Source organism: Limanda limanda, chromosome 1 (genome assembly GCF_963576545.1).
Source record: "Limanda limanda chromosome 1, fLimLim1.1, whole genome shotgun sequence".
NCBI lineage: Eukaryota > Metazoa > Chordata > Actinopteri > Pleuronectiformes > Pleuronectidae > Limanda > Limanda limanda.
In genome coordinates, this window is record NC_083636.1 from 18219616 (window position 1) to 18236315 (window position 16700).

The window sequence follows — 16700 nt, forward strand, 5'->3', positions numbered from 1 at the left end:
TTTCAAAATGAATGCGCTGTCGATGTCTTCTAAAACAGACTCAATGGCAGCATCTACATATCTCAGCTCTCCAGCAGCATGTTTGTTGAAAACAAAGTCAACCCAAGCGCTCTTTGGTGACGTAGTTGATTACGTTACTGTTGATCATCTGTCCATCATCGTATAAAGCCCGCCCTGACAATTTGATTGGTCCGAACAGCTTCTGTTCGGGCATTGTTTCTCCCCAACGGAGCAATGCCAGACCAAACTTCCCGACCTCAAATGTTGTGGGCGGGGCTAAATTCGTCTGGCACCCAGGGTAGATCTATATGAGACTGATCTTTACATTTGATTGTTGGTCCCTGATATCAGGGTGGTGCCCTGTCTTTTATAAATTAAAACTAAAAGTTTTATTATTCTTAATTGATAATTGTATTATTTTTAATAAATAGTTGTATTATTTTAATAAATAATTTTATTATTAAAATAATCATATTGTATGATTATTAATAATTAGCCAACAATTGTGTACTAGTGTTGTTGAGACTTTGGTCACTTCCTTAATCAAGTCTATGGCTGGACAATATGTTCAACTTCCTGACACTCATATATCCTGGACTCTTCATTTTCTGGATGATGAGATTCTATAAAGATGTTGATTCTGTTAGGCTCAAAGGGGAGATTGTAATGGGAATATCTGTATTTGAGTATGTTTAATGAAAGAACAGACATGTGGAAAAGAGAAATATATTGACAAATGTGTTTCTATGAGTAAACTTGCTCATAGAAAATAGATGTGTATTGCATCCTGGGAGCCTTCAGTGTCACAAAACAAAAGGTTCACTGCAGGGGTCCCTCAAGTGTCTGAAGTAGGAGGCTGCGGGGGCCTTAGGTTTAAGTCTGATATATGCTTCTCCGTTTTGAGTGACACGGACCGACACGGACAGAGAAACGCCCTCTCTGAGCGCCTTCGGAGAGCTTTTCGTGCACCTCTGATTTTTCTAACTATCCCTCGGCATGGTGGAGAGCCTAGGGACAGCTGTGACTGATCCGCTAACGACAGCATTTCGGAACGACATAATTTCCAGACCTCAGACTTCCTGTATCATTCCCTATATCACAATAAACCCAAACACAACTACGATTCTACGATTAATGTGACAAGTGTGTAAAGCCAGCGGAGTTGTCCGGCTGACGGTGGCTGGTTAGAGCACTAACGGCATGTGTGTACGGTCACATACGGTTATAACAAACTTTCATAACGGCGCTAGCGATCTAGCCACCATGTTAACTGTGGTGGTAACAGCGCAAGAACCCGCTGTCACAAATTAATTCCACATCTATCATGACACTGTTTCTCAAACACCGTCAGGTTAGAAGCAAACACTTGGCAGTAGTTAATATCGGGAGCCCCTGCTGACTGTGTGTGGAAGCGGGAGGGGAAGCTAGCTGCCTCTGTGTAGCTTCAAGCTGTGGAATTAGCAACGCAGTTCGGAAACAAGACCGGGGAACCGCTGCGCTATGAAACAATAACATCAGCATTTTGACCCGCTGGGTGTCACTTTATTTAGTTCTGTTAGTTGCCATCGTTCACTGTGTGTAAGGAAAGCCGGAAGGAGGTATCTAAGAGGTAAACAAACAAACGTGGACTTCTTCTACGCACATAGAGGACGGCTTCTCTAAACTCGTCTTCCTTTGCGCCACCTACTGTTTGGTGGTGAATTGTCTTCAGCACGTAAAGTTATCGGAGAAGCATAAATGAAAAAGAGTCCGTGGGATCCGTGCGTCCCCCCGCGCGCCACGGAGTCGGAGAAGCATACTGGAGCCTTTAGTAAGCATAGACAAGGGATCTCAGAGACAGATGTTTCACATGCAGGAGTCACTCAAGCAACTGATGTTATATGACTTTGTTACGGACAGTGTTCTGTATGTCCTGTATGTATACATGTGTTGGGTTCTGTCTTGTGTTGTTGTTTTGTTCCCACATCCTTATAGACTGGTGATGCCTCCAGTGACTGGAAGGGGGAGCTCTCGGGCAGGACGTGCCAGTGAAGTGGCCAGAAGAAGAAGCATCATGGCCGCTCATCTCACCTGCATCCAATCTTCCAATCACCCCACCTGTGACAGATCTCTCGTCAACCCTTCCCCTTTAAATAGTCCTGTGTTTGTTTTGTTGGCGAGAGGAGGCTTTTGTGGTGAGCTGTGTCAGAGCGCTGATTGGTTTGTTTGGTCCTGATGTTGACTGGTGTCTTGAGTTTTTACCAGTAGTTGTTTAAGTTGTAGCAGCCTACTTTTGTTTTGTCTTTTGTCGTTGTTGACTTTGTTTGTTGTGCGCACAGGGACTACAAGGGCAGGTAAGATACTCCGGGGTTTACATATCACACTCACGTAGGTTTACGGTTTGTTAAAACCTCAGGTTAGAGTGAGCACCACCCGCTGTACTTTTGGGTGCTAAGCACCTGTAAAGGGGGGGGGGGAATTTCTTTGTGTTTTTCTTTGGTGCCACTGTTAGTCCTTGTTGATCCCTGTGTTGCTTTGTCTAAATAAATACTGTCTTTATCTTATATCTGGTCTTGTGTTTTGTGTGATTGCACCCTCACTTATTCAGACCTGTTGCATTTATGTTATGTCCAGCTACGAGCCACCAGAGGGCGTAACAGACTTCCTCACACACAGTGTCACTTAGCTTGTGGTGTATAAATGTCTTGATTCTCCATAGCTCTGGTGCTCATTGTGTTTGTCTGTTTTCGTGGTTTGCACCTTGAGCCCATCTGCAGATGTGAATTAAACTTCAGAGAAATTAATGTATAACTTTGTCCTATTAATTTCCACAACACCTTTTTACTTGAGGCAAAATATGGCATTTGTGGAAATCACGTCATATTTATTGTAAAATCAAGAAAGAAATATTTACAAGCGACATTTTTTAAAAGTAGTAATTAAAGCTAAAAGGGTAATATAGCTGTACATCACTGACACAAACATGGACAGTTGAAGAGTTCAGTCAGTGACTTGCAACGCTGGGATGAAGCGGTTTAACTCTGACACGAGGAGACAGTCCGAGTCGCAGACCCTGACCCGGACACTTCCCTGAGGGATTGTGGGACGACGTGGGACTTTTACCCATCAGACCTGGGAAGGAAAAGGAAATGAATTGAGAGTTCATGTGACTCAGAGTAAATGTGTAAACACCTGTAAGCATCACAGCTGCTGTTCACTCATGCTGCACCTGGTGGGTTCCACTTGGGTATCCTGCCCCCTGCTGGACTCGGAGAATCCAAAGGTTTAAATGTAGGAAGTGTGGGGGATGAAGTGGGTTGTTAGGATGCCAGTTTGGAAGCTGAAAAACAAGTACATCTTCTCAAATGCAGTTCTTAAGTACTTGTACTTCTGTTACTGTCTGCTACTTTGTATATCAACTCAAGTTTTAATTGATCTTTTACAGATTAAGCATATGAAATAAAATCACCAGACTGATTTAGGAATAATTATATGGTTCATTAAAAATGTAACATTCCAACAGTTTACACACGTTGAGCCAAAACAATGAATTCACTGACAAAAAATTGTGAACTGTTTTGAGCACTGTCAACAGTATTTTTTTATGTAAAGATATATGTTGTTTCATCCTCTCAAATGTGAAGAATTTCTGCCTATTCTTTTAAATGTTAATTTACTTATGGTGGAATATGGTGAGCAGGTATCACTTCTCCCTTAATCTTTACAAATGAAGTAATAGGCCGATTAGATGAATAATATCTTGATCACAGAATTAACTGAAATGTGACATATTATCCCCATTTTACCGCAGTTGATATGGTTCATTGGGGTCTTAATGAAATGTCTGAAACATATGTTGGTCAAAATACCACAAGGATCATGTAAAACAGCACCCTTTTTACCCTGTCTAAAGCAGCCCTCCTCAGATTGACCTGTTTTGAGTTTTTGGGACGGTAGACATGCCAGATACCCAAATTAACGTGTAGAAGCACTACAAAAGTGGAATTTTCATAATATGTCACCTTTAAACAAACACACTTGTAACTTGTTACTGATCAGTGGACACACTTTATCTTATGTGACATTGCAATGAAGGATTTAGAATTGAGTATTTTCAATGTGGCAGTACTACATCAAGTAAAGTAAACTACATTTGGCCCAAAGGATGAAGCCTTATAAGTCCATGCATAACTAACGCTATCCATGAACAGTGCACTAACTATTCTTGATTATCAAAAAAAAAAAAGGATATGCATGCAAGTGTGTAATGTTGTTTTGAAAAACATGTGACAGCTGTACATAGACACCAGCGTCTTTCCCAAAACTTGCTCCAGATATTTTGATCATATTCAAGGTATATACTACACTATTGGCCATTTCAGTGCTCATCTCTGAATGATTTTATCTAATCGCTCACAGAAGATCCTTGCAATTTCGTTATTAGCTGTGTGCTTGATCTTGCTTTAATGGAAAGATGTTACTCCTGGTGGATCACAGCTGTGATGCAGAACATTAAGCCGTAAAAGAAAAATCTGATGCACCCATAACGGCTCCATGATGAAATTTCACAAAACCTGAGAGCCACTGATAAAATATAGTCTCCCTGGCAGGCAACTATGACCACCTCATAACCTCCACATTCTTATTTGACCTCACACACTGTGATGCACTTGGTTTGTTTTGTTTCCACAATTTGGGTGTTCTTGTGGCAATACCCTTGTCATGTGGGATGTTTATATATATATATATATATATAAGCTCCACCTTAAACAGGGGTTTGACTGAATGGATGTACAATAGGCACCATTGAGCTGATGAACGTCCACCTCCCTCCTTCTCTACACTGACAGCAGGACTGATTAGTTCCCGGCAGTGATCTGAAACTATGAATCCATGCTCTGAACATTTCACGATGAATTTATGAACGCACCCATAACAAGTTAGTTAGTATCATTCAGTGAACTCACGGCATACACACTGCAACATCTCTGGGTTTCAGGTTTGATTTATTCAAATGCGACATGGTAGGAAAGAGGTTTGCTCTTGATCTCTTTGTGGTGACATCTAAGTTTCCTTAAGCCTACATTGTGGCTTCCAGGTCGGCAGGGAGGACAGCGGCAGGTCTCTGTGGTACTTCAGGGAGGCGCTCTCCATGCCAGCTGACCTGGGGGTCACGCTGCCGTACTTCTTTCATGCGGGAGAGACAGGTGGGTGCGGGAACGAGCCGGTCAAGTTCACTATCATCCGTTACAAAGCCAAGATCTCTTCAACGCCACATCTCTTGTTTCTCTGCAGACGGCGAAGGCACCGACGTGGATCAACACCACACGCATTGGGCACGGCTACGCTCTGGCACACCACCCGCTGGTTAAAGAGCTTTCCAGGAGAAGAAACGTGGCTGTGGAGCTGTGCCCCATCTCAAACCAGGTTGAATTCTTTAGCACACTCAAGAAGAAAACGGGTCCCTGTCTGTATATTAAGTTTGACCTCCGGCCTCCAGGTGCTGAAGCTGGTTTCAGACCTGAGGAATCACCCGGCCGCTGTGCTGATGTCCAAGGGCCACCCGATGGTGATCAGCTCCGACGACCCGTCTCTGTTCGGCACCACATGCCTCTCCTACGACTTCTATCAAGCATTTGTCGGCATCGGAGGCTTGAAAGCAAACCTGGGGACTCTGAAGGAACTGGCTCTCAACTCCATCAGGTCGGAATCAACAGGTTTTAACGTGTTAACTGCAAATACCTTATTTTTTTCAATACAAATTCTAAATTATTATTGAAAAGAAAATTCTGGGGATATTTGATATTTCAGCAAATCCCCTTAAAAGACAAAAACCATCAGGGAATTGACTTCGAAACGTATTCCTCTGTGCCATGGAGAAAAACGCAGGAGACACACAATTCGCAAAGTTCCTAAATTACCACAAACACACATGCACTTTGTATTCGGAGTTTCGGACATAAACCACATCCCCCTGCTGCCCCAAATGCACACTGTAGCTCAGAATGTGCAGCAATCCACCGCTAAAGCAGTCCTTAAAGAAACAATGACTGGTTGATTAAAACACCTACTGCTGCAGGAAACCACATTCAAATTGATCCAGATTTGTTTTAGGAACTGCACCGAATTGCACCCTTTAATAAATATCTATGAAGGATTCTGTGAGAAATCTGAAAGAAATGCCACAAGAAAGTAAAAAATAATCCCTGGATCCGCCTCCTGATCCAGACGGGGGACAACAGGTTCTTTTGACCCATGTCCCCATCTCCCACCAACAAGTTTCTGGGAAAACGGTTGGGTAGTTTTTGCGAAATCCTGCTGAAGAACAGACAAACCCACAAATGGAGAAAAAGTGAACTACTGGACGGATTGCAGCAGAACTTAGTGGAAGGAAGAGGAGCTGGTGAATTTCATTTGAATTGATTTCTCAGAGAATATCTCATGGATTATATGGAGGAAAGAAATCACATTGATGGGACTTATTATTTGTGTAATTCTGGTGGGTTTCTCAGCCTCATTGGTGTTGGTTCCCCCTCATGAACCCTTCCTCCCTCCTGCAGGTACAGCTCGCTGCTGGATCACCTGAAGGACAGGGGCTGCGTCATGTGGCAGAACCAATGGGACGCTTTCATCGCTCATCATTCCTGACTGAACCAAAACGGATTCGGTTGACTTGAATGTTTGTTTAAAAACTCCACCCTAATTAAACATTGCCAGCCTTTTAATCATGTATAAAAATGTTAAGTGACCTCTCCGGAGCCTGCTGTTTATACTGTAAAGGAAAAGCCTGATAGGAGAGGGAAGGTGAAGGCTGCCCTGGTGGGAAATTCAAAGAGAAAAGCTTTTTCGTATTCAAAGCAAAGCAAAAACTGAAAATCACTACTACCCCGTGGCAGTTCATGTATATATATATATATATATATATATCAGTGTCAAAAGCCGTATAATAAAAAATTATCACTTCTTGAGATCCAGTTCACGACTTTAGCCTTCGAAAACCAAAGCAAAGCATGTTGTTCTGGTTTGTTTTTCTTGCGCAGTAATGTCTCATTTCTCATATTGTCTTCTTGGGGCCCAGCAGACGGCCCTCGACGAGATTCTGAATTTTCCAGTTCTGACCACTGCACCGCTGAACAACCAGTTTGTAGTGGCTGTTTTCGTCCATCGCAATTTCCAGACATCTCTTTGTGCCTCTGTTCTGGATCGGTTCATCCTGGGTATGAAACATGTTTTAGTCAACCTCTCTACGGTGGCTGAGACTTGTCATACAAGCATATTAATGAAAAACACAAATGCTAAAAGCTTTTAGTTACTCATTTTTAGATTCAATTTCTGTTTCTGTTCTTAAAAACTGATATATTACTCACCTGTTTGAAATCCCACAGCATGTGGAACTTCTTCTCCTTGGCCAGTTTGCAGTCGTACAGCCCCGGGTAGACTCCAGAGCCCGAGTCCACTAGGCAGCGGTTGCTGTTGTACTTGTGAGATTTGATTCCGCCGATGTAGATCTGTCCATTAGTGCGATAATAACAGTTCTGCACCAGAAAAAAGCAGTTATTCAACAGATATAATCATAGTCTGTCTGTGTTACAGTTTTTACAGCAACTTTTTCTTTTTAAATGGGAATATTTGTTTCAATGTGGGAGGAAAAACATTCAAATTCAACATTTGCAGCACGTCAGTCTGTTCATGTAGGTTAGAACAGATAACAATGACTTAGTTTGCCTGCAATAAATCTTTAAAACATACCTGAGGCGAGTAGAAGTGACATGGATAAATAATTGGTGTGTTCCCGGGAACTGGTCTATACACAGGTCTGGTTTTAAGTCATTCCTCAGCTGCAGACAGAAGCAGACATGGACATGTATTCTTATAGCATCCAAAGTGTCACTGCATCAAACCTAAAGTCAGGCCCCTTTTCCACTGGTCGAAAAACTCACAAACATCCACTAACATCTGGCTTTTGTCTGCAATGGGAATGGATACAGACGATATTCCCCTCCGGGTCAAACGACATCAGGGTGAATGCATGTTGCAATGTTTCCTCTGGTGCTGTAAACTGTGGGACGCTGCCGGGAACATTGTGTCGTACATACAGTAGTATTGTCTCTTACATTAAACATTGGCGAGACAGCGAGGTTCCCAGCATGATTGTGTTGGGAACATGGTTCATCTAAAGGTTATTTTGGCAGAAAGCTAGTGGCCGGGGGCTTCATTGAACATGGTGTCGTTCCAGGCTCCTGTTTGTAGTCGATCACATGATTTAAACGTCGTTCTCACAAAACTTTCAACCATTCCCTTTTTCAGCCCTCGTCTCAACATCCCTGCTTCTCACAGGTACTCTGAATGATTTTCTACTTTAAACTCACAGCTCCATAGCCGAGCAGGTCACTCAGGGGGTCCAGCATGGGGTAAACGTTATCCAGATACCACTGAAAAGGCTTACAGTTCAGACTCTTCCTCAGCTTCTTCCTCTCCGACACATCCCCAATGTCTATCCCATGATTCTGTGGGAGGAAGTGCAGCGTTTGCGTCAGTCACAACTTCTTAAAACAGTCATTTGAATTTGGAGGGTAAAAGCTCTCACCTCTAAAGGAAGGTTCCAGGCAATGTTTACATTATATTTATATTCATCCATCCAAACCTCGGCCACCCTCAGTGCGTTTCGCTTCATTGTGACACTCAGGTCCGGGAGGTAAGGCTTCGATGATCGTTCAATGTGGGCGATCTTAGAGCAAGGTATGACTTCCACGCTGCCTCCACAGAGCCACACCTGAAAAACAAACCATATGCACATAAGGAAATATGAAAAACGTTGACTAATTAGTCTGCTTACATTTGCTCGTAAAATTTGTTACGCAACTCTGCCAACACATCCCGGCAAATGATATGGTGAGATGATAACCATCCCGGACAAATAATTTATTGAAACAATGCAGTACTCCTTTGTATGTTTTTTCTTCTGTAAGAATGCTGTGCAAACACAAGGAGAGCAAACAGTAACACAGTAAAGGGCCTGGACTATGACAAACAAAACCCAAAAAACGGTCGGAGTTCTTCAGTCTTACCCGAATGCCGAGCTCGACGTTTTCACCGCCATATATTTTCATTCCACCATCAAGGCTCCCGATCTCGCCGAAGAACTTGCGATCGGCTACAAGAATCCCCATGACGGAGGGACTCCTGATGACAGAGGTCGACAATGTGTAAATCAATTGAAACACTGGCTAATAACAGCAGTAATACGAGTAGTAAAGAGGGAAGCTCGACAAATACATGATATTTACATTAAAGTTCCTATTATGTGTAATTTTCAGACTTCCAAATGTTTCTACTATGATAATTTCAAAATATATAACTATAAGGACACTCAGCGAAGCCACACCTCCACCAAGGCTGACTGGCCACTGTATTGCCTTCAATGTAAAGAATTGACTGTAGAATTAACAGGAAATACCTGGCAAAAAGTTACCAATAAAGTACTGTTAATTACTTTCAAAGGAATAACAGTATATTACAGGATAACTTTTACAGTTTTTTGTTGTATATAAATTGCAACAATTTCTTGTTTGTTTTTTTACCTAAAACCGCAATTAATTGTAAACTAGTTTACAACATTACCTTGTATTCTATTCAAATTACAGAATTCACCTGGCAAATAAAGTTGCCAATAAATAGCTGTTAATACTTACATTAGCAGTTTTGCAAATGATGCATATTGTGAGGTATTTTGAACGAGACCAGGCATACTGTTTATCCAAAATTCATCTACATCGCACTAAAGTCTCTTAACCTGTTAAATAAAAATGAAGCCAGAGCTGTAACCAAAAAAAAAACTTTTATTGACACAATACAGTATCACAACATTTTAAGTACATGGTGTTCGTTTTTTCAGTAAAGCTCTTCAACCTAAATTATATATCATAGGACACCGGCCACCCAGTGGAATTCTCAGTGACGATAGTTTCAACATAGTAAAACATTATTAAAACTGACAACATACTTGGCTTAAAAGGCCCAATCTGAAACCAGGACCTGAGGTAGAAATGTATTAAGAAGGTCACATAATTTTTGGTATAATTTAACTTTGAGCTAACTAGCTAAAAAATATGACCTTTTTCAGTGTAATTGGAAATCTAAATATATCAGCAAAATATGTAAATACTAATACAATGTTAAGAGAAGAACAATGTCCAGTCACATATTGAGGAGGAGAACAGTCCTAATGCATTACGTTTGACTTGCACTCAAAGTCAAGACCAGCTTTGCCGTCTTGGTGCCTTTGGTTGGATTGATTCCAACGAAACATCTGAAATCACAAAATCACACGAAAAGAAACTTCATGAAAAAACTGCCCTGACAGCTCCTCTAAAAGAGCTGCTGTGAATTACTAAACAAATATTTGGCACGTTTGTTGTGGTATAAAATGTTGTTTGGTCGTTGTCCCAGTGTGCTGCCACTGTTGTTGGGCTAGTACTGAGATAAAAGCATAAAGTATATTTTATTGCTGTAATGCTTTGTGGAATTACAAAGCTTTTATTTGGCAAAGTTGTGAACTTAGTGCTAAAGATCGTATCGTTTGCTTAACAGACCTCTGAAATAGCCAACATACAAATAGCTGACATGCAAGGTTTAAAAAAAACTATAAAAGCAGTTACGTGAATCATTCAAACTCGTATATATATAAAAATATATACATATTAACCACACAAATGAACAGCAATAAAGATAAGTCAGTTTCATTTTTATGAACATCACTGACTATAAAATATTCACTGCACATAAACCAGGTAGGGTGATCAAGTTTTTGCTTCAAATTCTGCAATAAAGGTCCAGCCCACAAACAATAAAGAGTTAATATATATTCTGTTGTGGATTACTAAACATATTTTTGGCATGTTTGTTGTGGTTTAAAATGTTTTTTGGTAGTTGTCCCAGTTTGCTGCCATTGTTGTAGGGCTAGTCATGAGATCTTCAATTGAAGGACTCTATGCCCAGGGTTAAGTCCATGCAACGACGTCAGTGCTGGTTGGTAAGCCTAACCCTTATTATAACGGCATTTCCATTACTGAATAACTTATTTGGCTCGTTACTTTTGTCTTACTTGGACAAGTGCAGAGGGCAGCAGACAAAGGCAGTTCATGATCTAACATCATTTCGGTTGCCTTCCGCATAGACATATCCACATGTTTAATGGTTATATAGTCGCGGTCTGTGCAATGCTTAACAGTTTAAAAAAAAACTGTATACACTACCCGAGACAATTAGTTCCGGAAAGTCAGGAAGTGTCAGTGTTCTTTTGACGTCAGTTGCTGTTGCTAACACCTACAAGAAAAAATACATTAAAAAAATAGCTTAACTGTTGAGGGCAACAAGATCATACTAATATAATTTTCAAAAGCTTCAAAGTATCATCATTTCATACTTATTTCTGTTTGTAAAAGTTATACCTGCTACAACAAAAAAAAAAAACGGTATTGCAAATTAGCCGCAGGTCATCCCTATACTACAAACAGTGAAATCCAAAACTTTCAGTAAAATAATTTTAAATTGCAGTCACTGACTGTTCAATGTAGGACCAATCCAATTTACCCAGCTAGCGTTAGCATGCTAGCTTTAGCACAATGTTAATGAGCTTAACTACTCTCATAACAGAGCATCCTGGCAGGGTTGCATACTAGCTTTTCAATTTCAAATGTCATTGATTCACTTCAAGTCATTCACTTTAGTAAGTTGTCAGTTTAGTAACTGCAAACAATAGCATTGGTTTAATAAAGATCTCACCAAGGTTTTTACAATGACATCCCAACAAAGTTGGGGCCCATATAAATTTTGTAGGCAATTAACATTCAACTTACGTATTATGTAGTGGCTGCACACGGCTGTTGCTCCTCTGCTCCCATGCTCTCATGTCAAGGTCCTCTTTCAAAGCGCCTCGTTCAATGCATTCGATATCAACCGTATTTAACTGTAACATGCACCATCTACAGACAGTATACAACTTGCCTGTCATTTTACAATGTGTTATTGTGGAAAAATTCTGTCAGCTGCTGTAATTATATTTGGCCCATGATGCATTGCGATATACAGATAAACTTCGGAAAAAGACAGAACAAGAAGTTACTGTATAATTTTACTGTAGAAACTACAGCGATTTGTTAAAGTGTTGTACTCAGTTTAAATACGTCCTGATCCGCATCACACGTTAGAGATATTACTCATAAAGGCCTGATATTTTTTCATGAAGATCTTTTCATTAGTTTCTGACTAAGTTATATTTTCACCCCTGTCTGTTTGTGTGTTGGTTGTTTTATTTTTGTTTATAAGCAATATTATGCAAACATCTCATTCGATTTTGGTGCCGATCTGGATCAGAATGCATTTCCTTAACCTTCTTTAACTTTTCAACATATCCACCGTTTTCCCAGAGAGTAATTCATTGATCTTAATGAAAGAGTGTTATTTGGTGCAAGTTGATTGTATTTAGAAAGTCTAGTTTTTTGAGAAATTCGTAAAATGTTGAAAAACCTCTGGTTCAGTTGTTTTTGCATACTCAACGACAATGAAAATATAATCTCCTTGGTGAAGCTCATACATGTTGAACTCTTGTTACCATTTTAAAGCGTAATTTTGATGCTTTGAAAACGTTCTTGCTACAAATACTTATGCTTTTATTAAAGTTTTCAGTAATTATTTTATCTTGCATGATTACTACTTCTCAAAATTCAAAACCTCCCCCCGCTGGAAATGCGTTTAACTTCTTACCTAACCAAAGTAGGGTTTTGCTAACCTGGCTGGTAATAATTAAACTTACTTGGCAGGTAGTGTATCGTCCTTTAGCTCGTACCACTCTGGTCTGAAGGACTCGTACATGCACCACAGATCCCAGTCGAAGGCGTCAGCTGCAGACACGTAGGGAGTCAGCGTCAGGTCATCGTAATTGACTCTGTCGAACACTGGTGTGACGATGATGGTGCGGTCCTCTTTAATGCGAGCTAACAACGGCTCTGCCCTTCAAAAAGAGAGACAGGTCAACTCGACAGAACAGAAACAACATGTGCACTGACAGCTTTAACAGCACGGCAACACTGCAAAAGACAAATTAACTCGCATCACTCTGTATTTGAACCAACCATTCCACATGGACTTCGATGTGAGCGTCAAAGATGGCCACCACGTCTCCCACGGCGGATTTCCAACCCGACAGTCTGGCCTGCGTGAGGCCAAGCTGCTCAGAGTGCTGGACCTTCTTCACCAGGCCTGGACGCTCCTCGTTGATCAGGGTGATGTGGTCTTCCAGTTTCTCCTTTAAATCCTCTGCAGACAGTGAAGGTTTTATTAATGTTGCTGTAGGTTGAGTCTAGTTACAAAACTTTAGGTCAGCCTTAAAAGTGACGGTTGCCAAGCAGCTGGTTTTGATTTGGAAATGTCCACCTCTAAAACGTCACCCCAGCATAATAAAGATAATTTCACTGGTGGCGCCAACAATTAAGAAAAACATTATTGTATTCATATATATATTTAAAAGAATTGTTGTTGAATGTGAAACATTAAGTCTGAAGTTACAGCCAGGAGGTAGTTAGCTTAGCGTAGCATTAACATTGGAAGCAGGGGCAAACCACAGACTGTTTCTAAAAATGGACGTATATACTCCAGGTCGGGAAAGTGAAGCCAAAGTGGAGGTGCCTTGAACCTGTCTTCTCTCGAATGACCAGCAGAGGGCAACATTTCTTACTTGATTCATCGCGTCAGTAAACATTTTGTTTGTCTTTGTACGTCTTAAATAATGTGTCGGAAGCAAATGGTTTAAAAAATGAAAGCAGCCTATATCTCGAAATAATCTCCCTTAGCCTAAAACCAGATTATCTAACTCACCGTTACTACTGTGGTCGTCCACCAGGATGATTTCTTTCAGGAGGTGAGCCGGCGTCTTGTCGATGATGCTGCGAATCGCCCTCTTGAGGATAGACAGAGCCTCATCCAGGTAGATCAGTATCACGCTGATGGTGGGCAGATCAGCTGGGTACTTCTTCTCAGCACATCTGTGACGGGGGAAAGTGTGTTTATTTTTACATCTTAAATCCAAATTTTAACCTGTAGTTCTTGTGTTCGTGATGGTCACAGGAGAAAAGTGGAAAATCAGATGTAAATGTAGGAAAGATATCTCGGGAGCCCCACTTCTGCAATGCTTTTTTTCTCAATCGCGGATTGATCAGTGTGTAAATAAGAAATGCATACATTTTGGGATTTATTTTCACATTAAATCCGCATATAAAAGGAACCTACTTTACTGAAATGAGTCAAACCTAATTTTTTTTTTCGTACATCGGTTGTCCACATCAACAAAAAGTTTGTTTTCTGGGAAATAAAAGCTTAATCCATGTTTGTTCATGTTAAGATAGCATAAAGCAAATATAGTGCAAGGGAAAATAATATAAAATATATAAAATAAAAAATGTATACATGCATATACTAAGATAGACAAATACAATAAATCATATTAATATTAAATGTCATTAATTTGATATAATATAGTACATGGCAATGCTATATGCAATATGCAGTAACAGTTGGAGCAGAATTAATGTAATTAATTATTTAACACAAGATTAAGATAAATATTCCTCAGTTAAATGAATTTGCTCCTCACTTTTGTTTTTGCTTGGGGGGGGATTTTTTGCTCATTTTTATTAGATAATTTAGGTAACGATACATTTTCTGATCAACAGATACAGAATAGATTACTTATTGGACTATAAAATACGGTATAAAAAAGATAAGATAAGATGTTACGGAACCAACACACTGAGAAAATGTTCAGCAGCAGGCAGAATATGGAGCTAACACACACCTTGATTGACATTGATTGCACAAGGATGTTAAGTGCATTTGTGCAGTAATATAAGCTGTCATTTGGCATCTGGTGAATAGCCCCTCCATCCGTGTTTGAGCAGAGTGTGGTGTGTGCAGAGAGGATATGGGAGGTTACCTGGGGGGCCTGGTGTCCGGGATCTCTCTGTTGAGGGGGAGGCGATCACTGAGGAAGGCGTTGTACCCGTATCTCTTGTACAGCATCTCCGCCTCCCTCTGCTCCTCCTCCGACAGCTCTTGTCCCCACTTACTGAAAAGGTACGAGTTGGGGAACAGCTTCCTCACCACCTTCCTCTCCTTCTTCACCTCTGCCTCCTTCTGCCCCGCTGGCACCTTCATCTCAACCTTGCCTATCACACCGACTGTGGACAGAAAACAGAGAGCAGGATGTTTTCTGTCACTGGCTTCTTGTAAAGTCATATTTTACCTAACTTCATTAAAAATCTCTGTTTCTTCAGTAAAAATCTCCTAGCGAGTCAATAAGTTTCATGATCTGCAGGAAATTCATCTTTATCTAGTTGTGATCACTTATTTACTGTAGTTTCTTGCTTCTTTTTTTTTTAACTGTTGGTTGGATAATATATGAAATACAAGAAATTTGACACGGCCACATTGGTCTCTTGACATTTTGACACTTGCAGATAAAATAATTGATTAATTTGGGAAATAATTATAGTAACTGATAATTCAAATGATGGTCGCAGTTTCGTCCCTATAAACACTTTTAGATTTTAGCATGAAGCAGGTCAATTACATGTGGAAACGTAAAAATAAAATGTTTCACCTTAACTTTTTTTAAACTTAACTTTTTAAACAAATTGAACCTTGTTATAATCTACAGCCTCCTTTATTGGATCATGACACACAGAGTTCTTCAAGCTAAAAAATCAAGTTCAACCAATTGATAAACTTTGATTTAAAACTTAGATTATTTAGATTTTACTCACGCAGCCTGTTTATATCCTTCTCCATCTTGTCCAACCTTCTGAGCATCCCCTGGCTTCTGATGGAATCGTTGTGGTGGGCCGTCTCGAGTCTCTCCGAGTGGGTATGGACCTCATTCTTTATGGAGCTCAGGTACACCAGGGTCGAGGCCGTGGCTAAGGCCAAAATCGACACTTTGAAATAGCTACACCTCATCATGCTGCTGCTGCTGCTGCTGGGTAGAGAGTTTAAGTCAGTCGTCACATTGAATGAATAAAGGAACATTTTTTGTTTTCTCACCCAACTTTTATATTAGTGAAGAAAAAAATCTCACTATGTGTTTAAGCCGTGTCATGATTTCCTTTCTCGCTTTGACAAAATTAAAAAAAGAAATGGTTTAATTTCTATATCATGATAAAAATGTTGGCTCATCCGATATAAACACAGAAAATATAAAGATTACAATCTGTAGTAATGTGGTACAATGAAATCAAAGCAAAAGGGATACTTACAAAGGTAATGGTGAAAGAAGCATCTACTGTCTTCACCGTGACTGATGGAGGACTGATGAATTTCTGTCTGTTAGATTGGGTATATAGCTCCTAGGGGGTGGTAGTTACATTGGGTGTGGATAGTTAATGCAGTGTTGCAATGTGCAAAGTTAAAATGATACCCTGATGGAGATGTGGACAAAAGATGTTGAATAACCTGACATCAGGTGACGGGGGAACATTTAGTACATATAAAAAAAAAATCAAAATATTTCATTTTCAATAGTTCATCTTGACACTAAAGATATAATGGATAATTATGAGGAGAGAGATGTGACATAAATGACAAACTGCAACCAGACACTTGGTCAGTCTGTTTAAATGGTTTGAGAATCAACAAATCCATATTATGTCCCTTGGGTGACTAAAATATCA

The 16700-nt window shown here is 40.2% G+C and overlaps 2 pseudogenes; one reads left to right on the forward strand and one right to left on the reverse strand.

Annotated features, from left to right (window-relative positions):
- Positions 1–5000: 5000 nt before the first annotated feature.
- LOC133022933 (adenosine deaminase 2-A-like) lies at positions 5001–6627 on the forward strand (annotated as a pseudogene).
- A 406-nt stretch (positions 6628–7033) lies between these two features.
- On the reverse strand, positions 7034–15990 carry LOC133023855 (probable polypeptide N-acetylgalactosaminyltransferase 8; annotated as a pseudogene).
- Between the last annotated feature and the right edge of the window lie 710 nt (positions 15991–16700).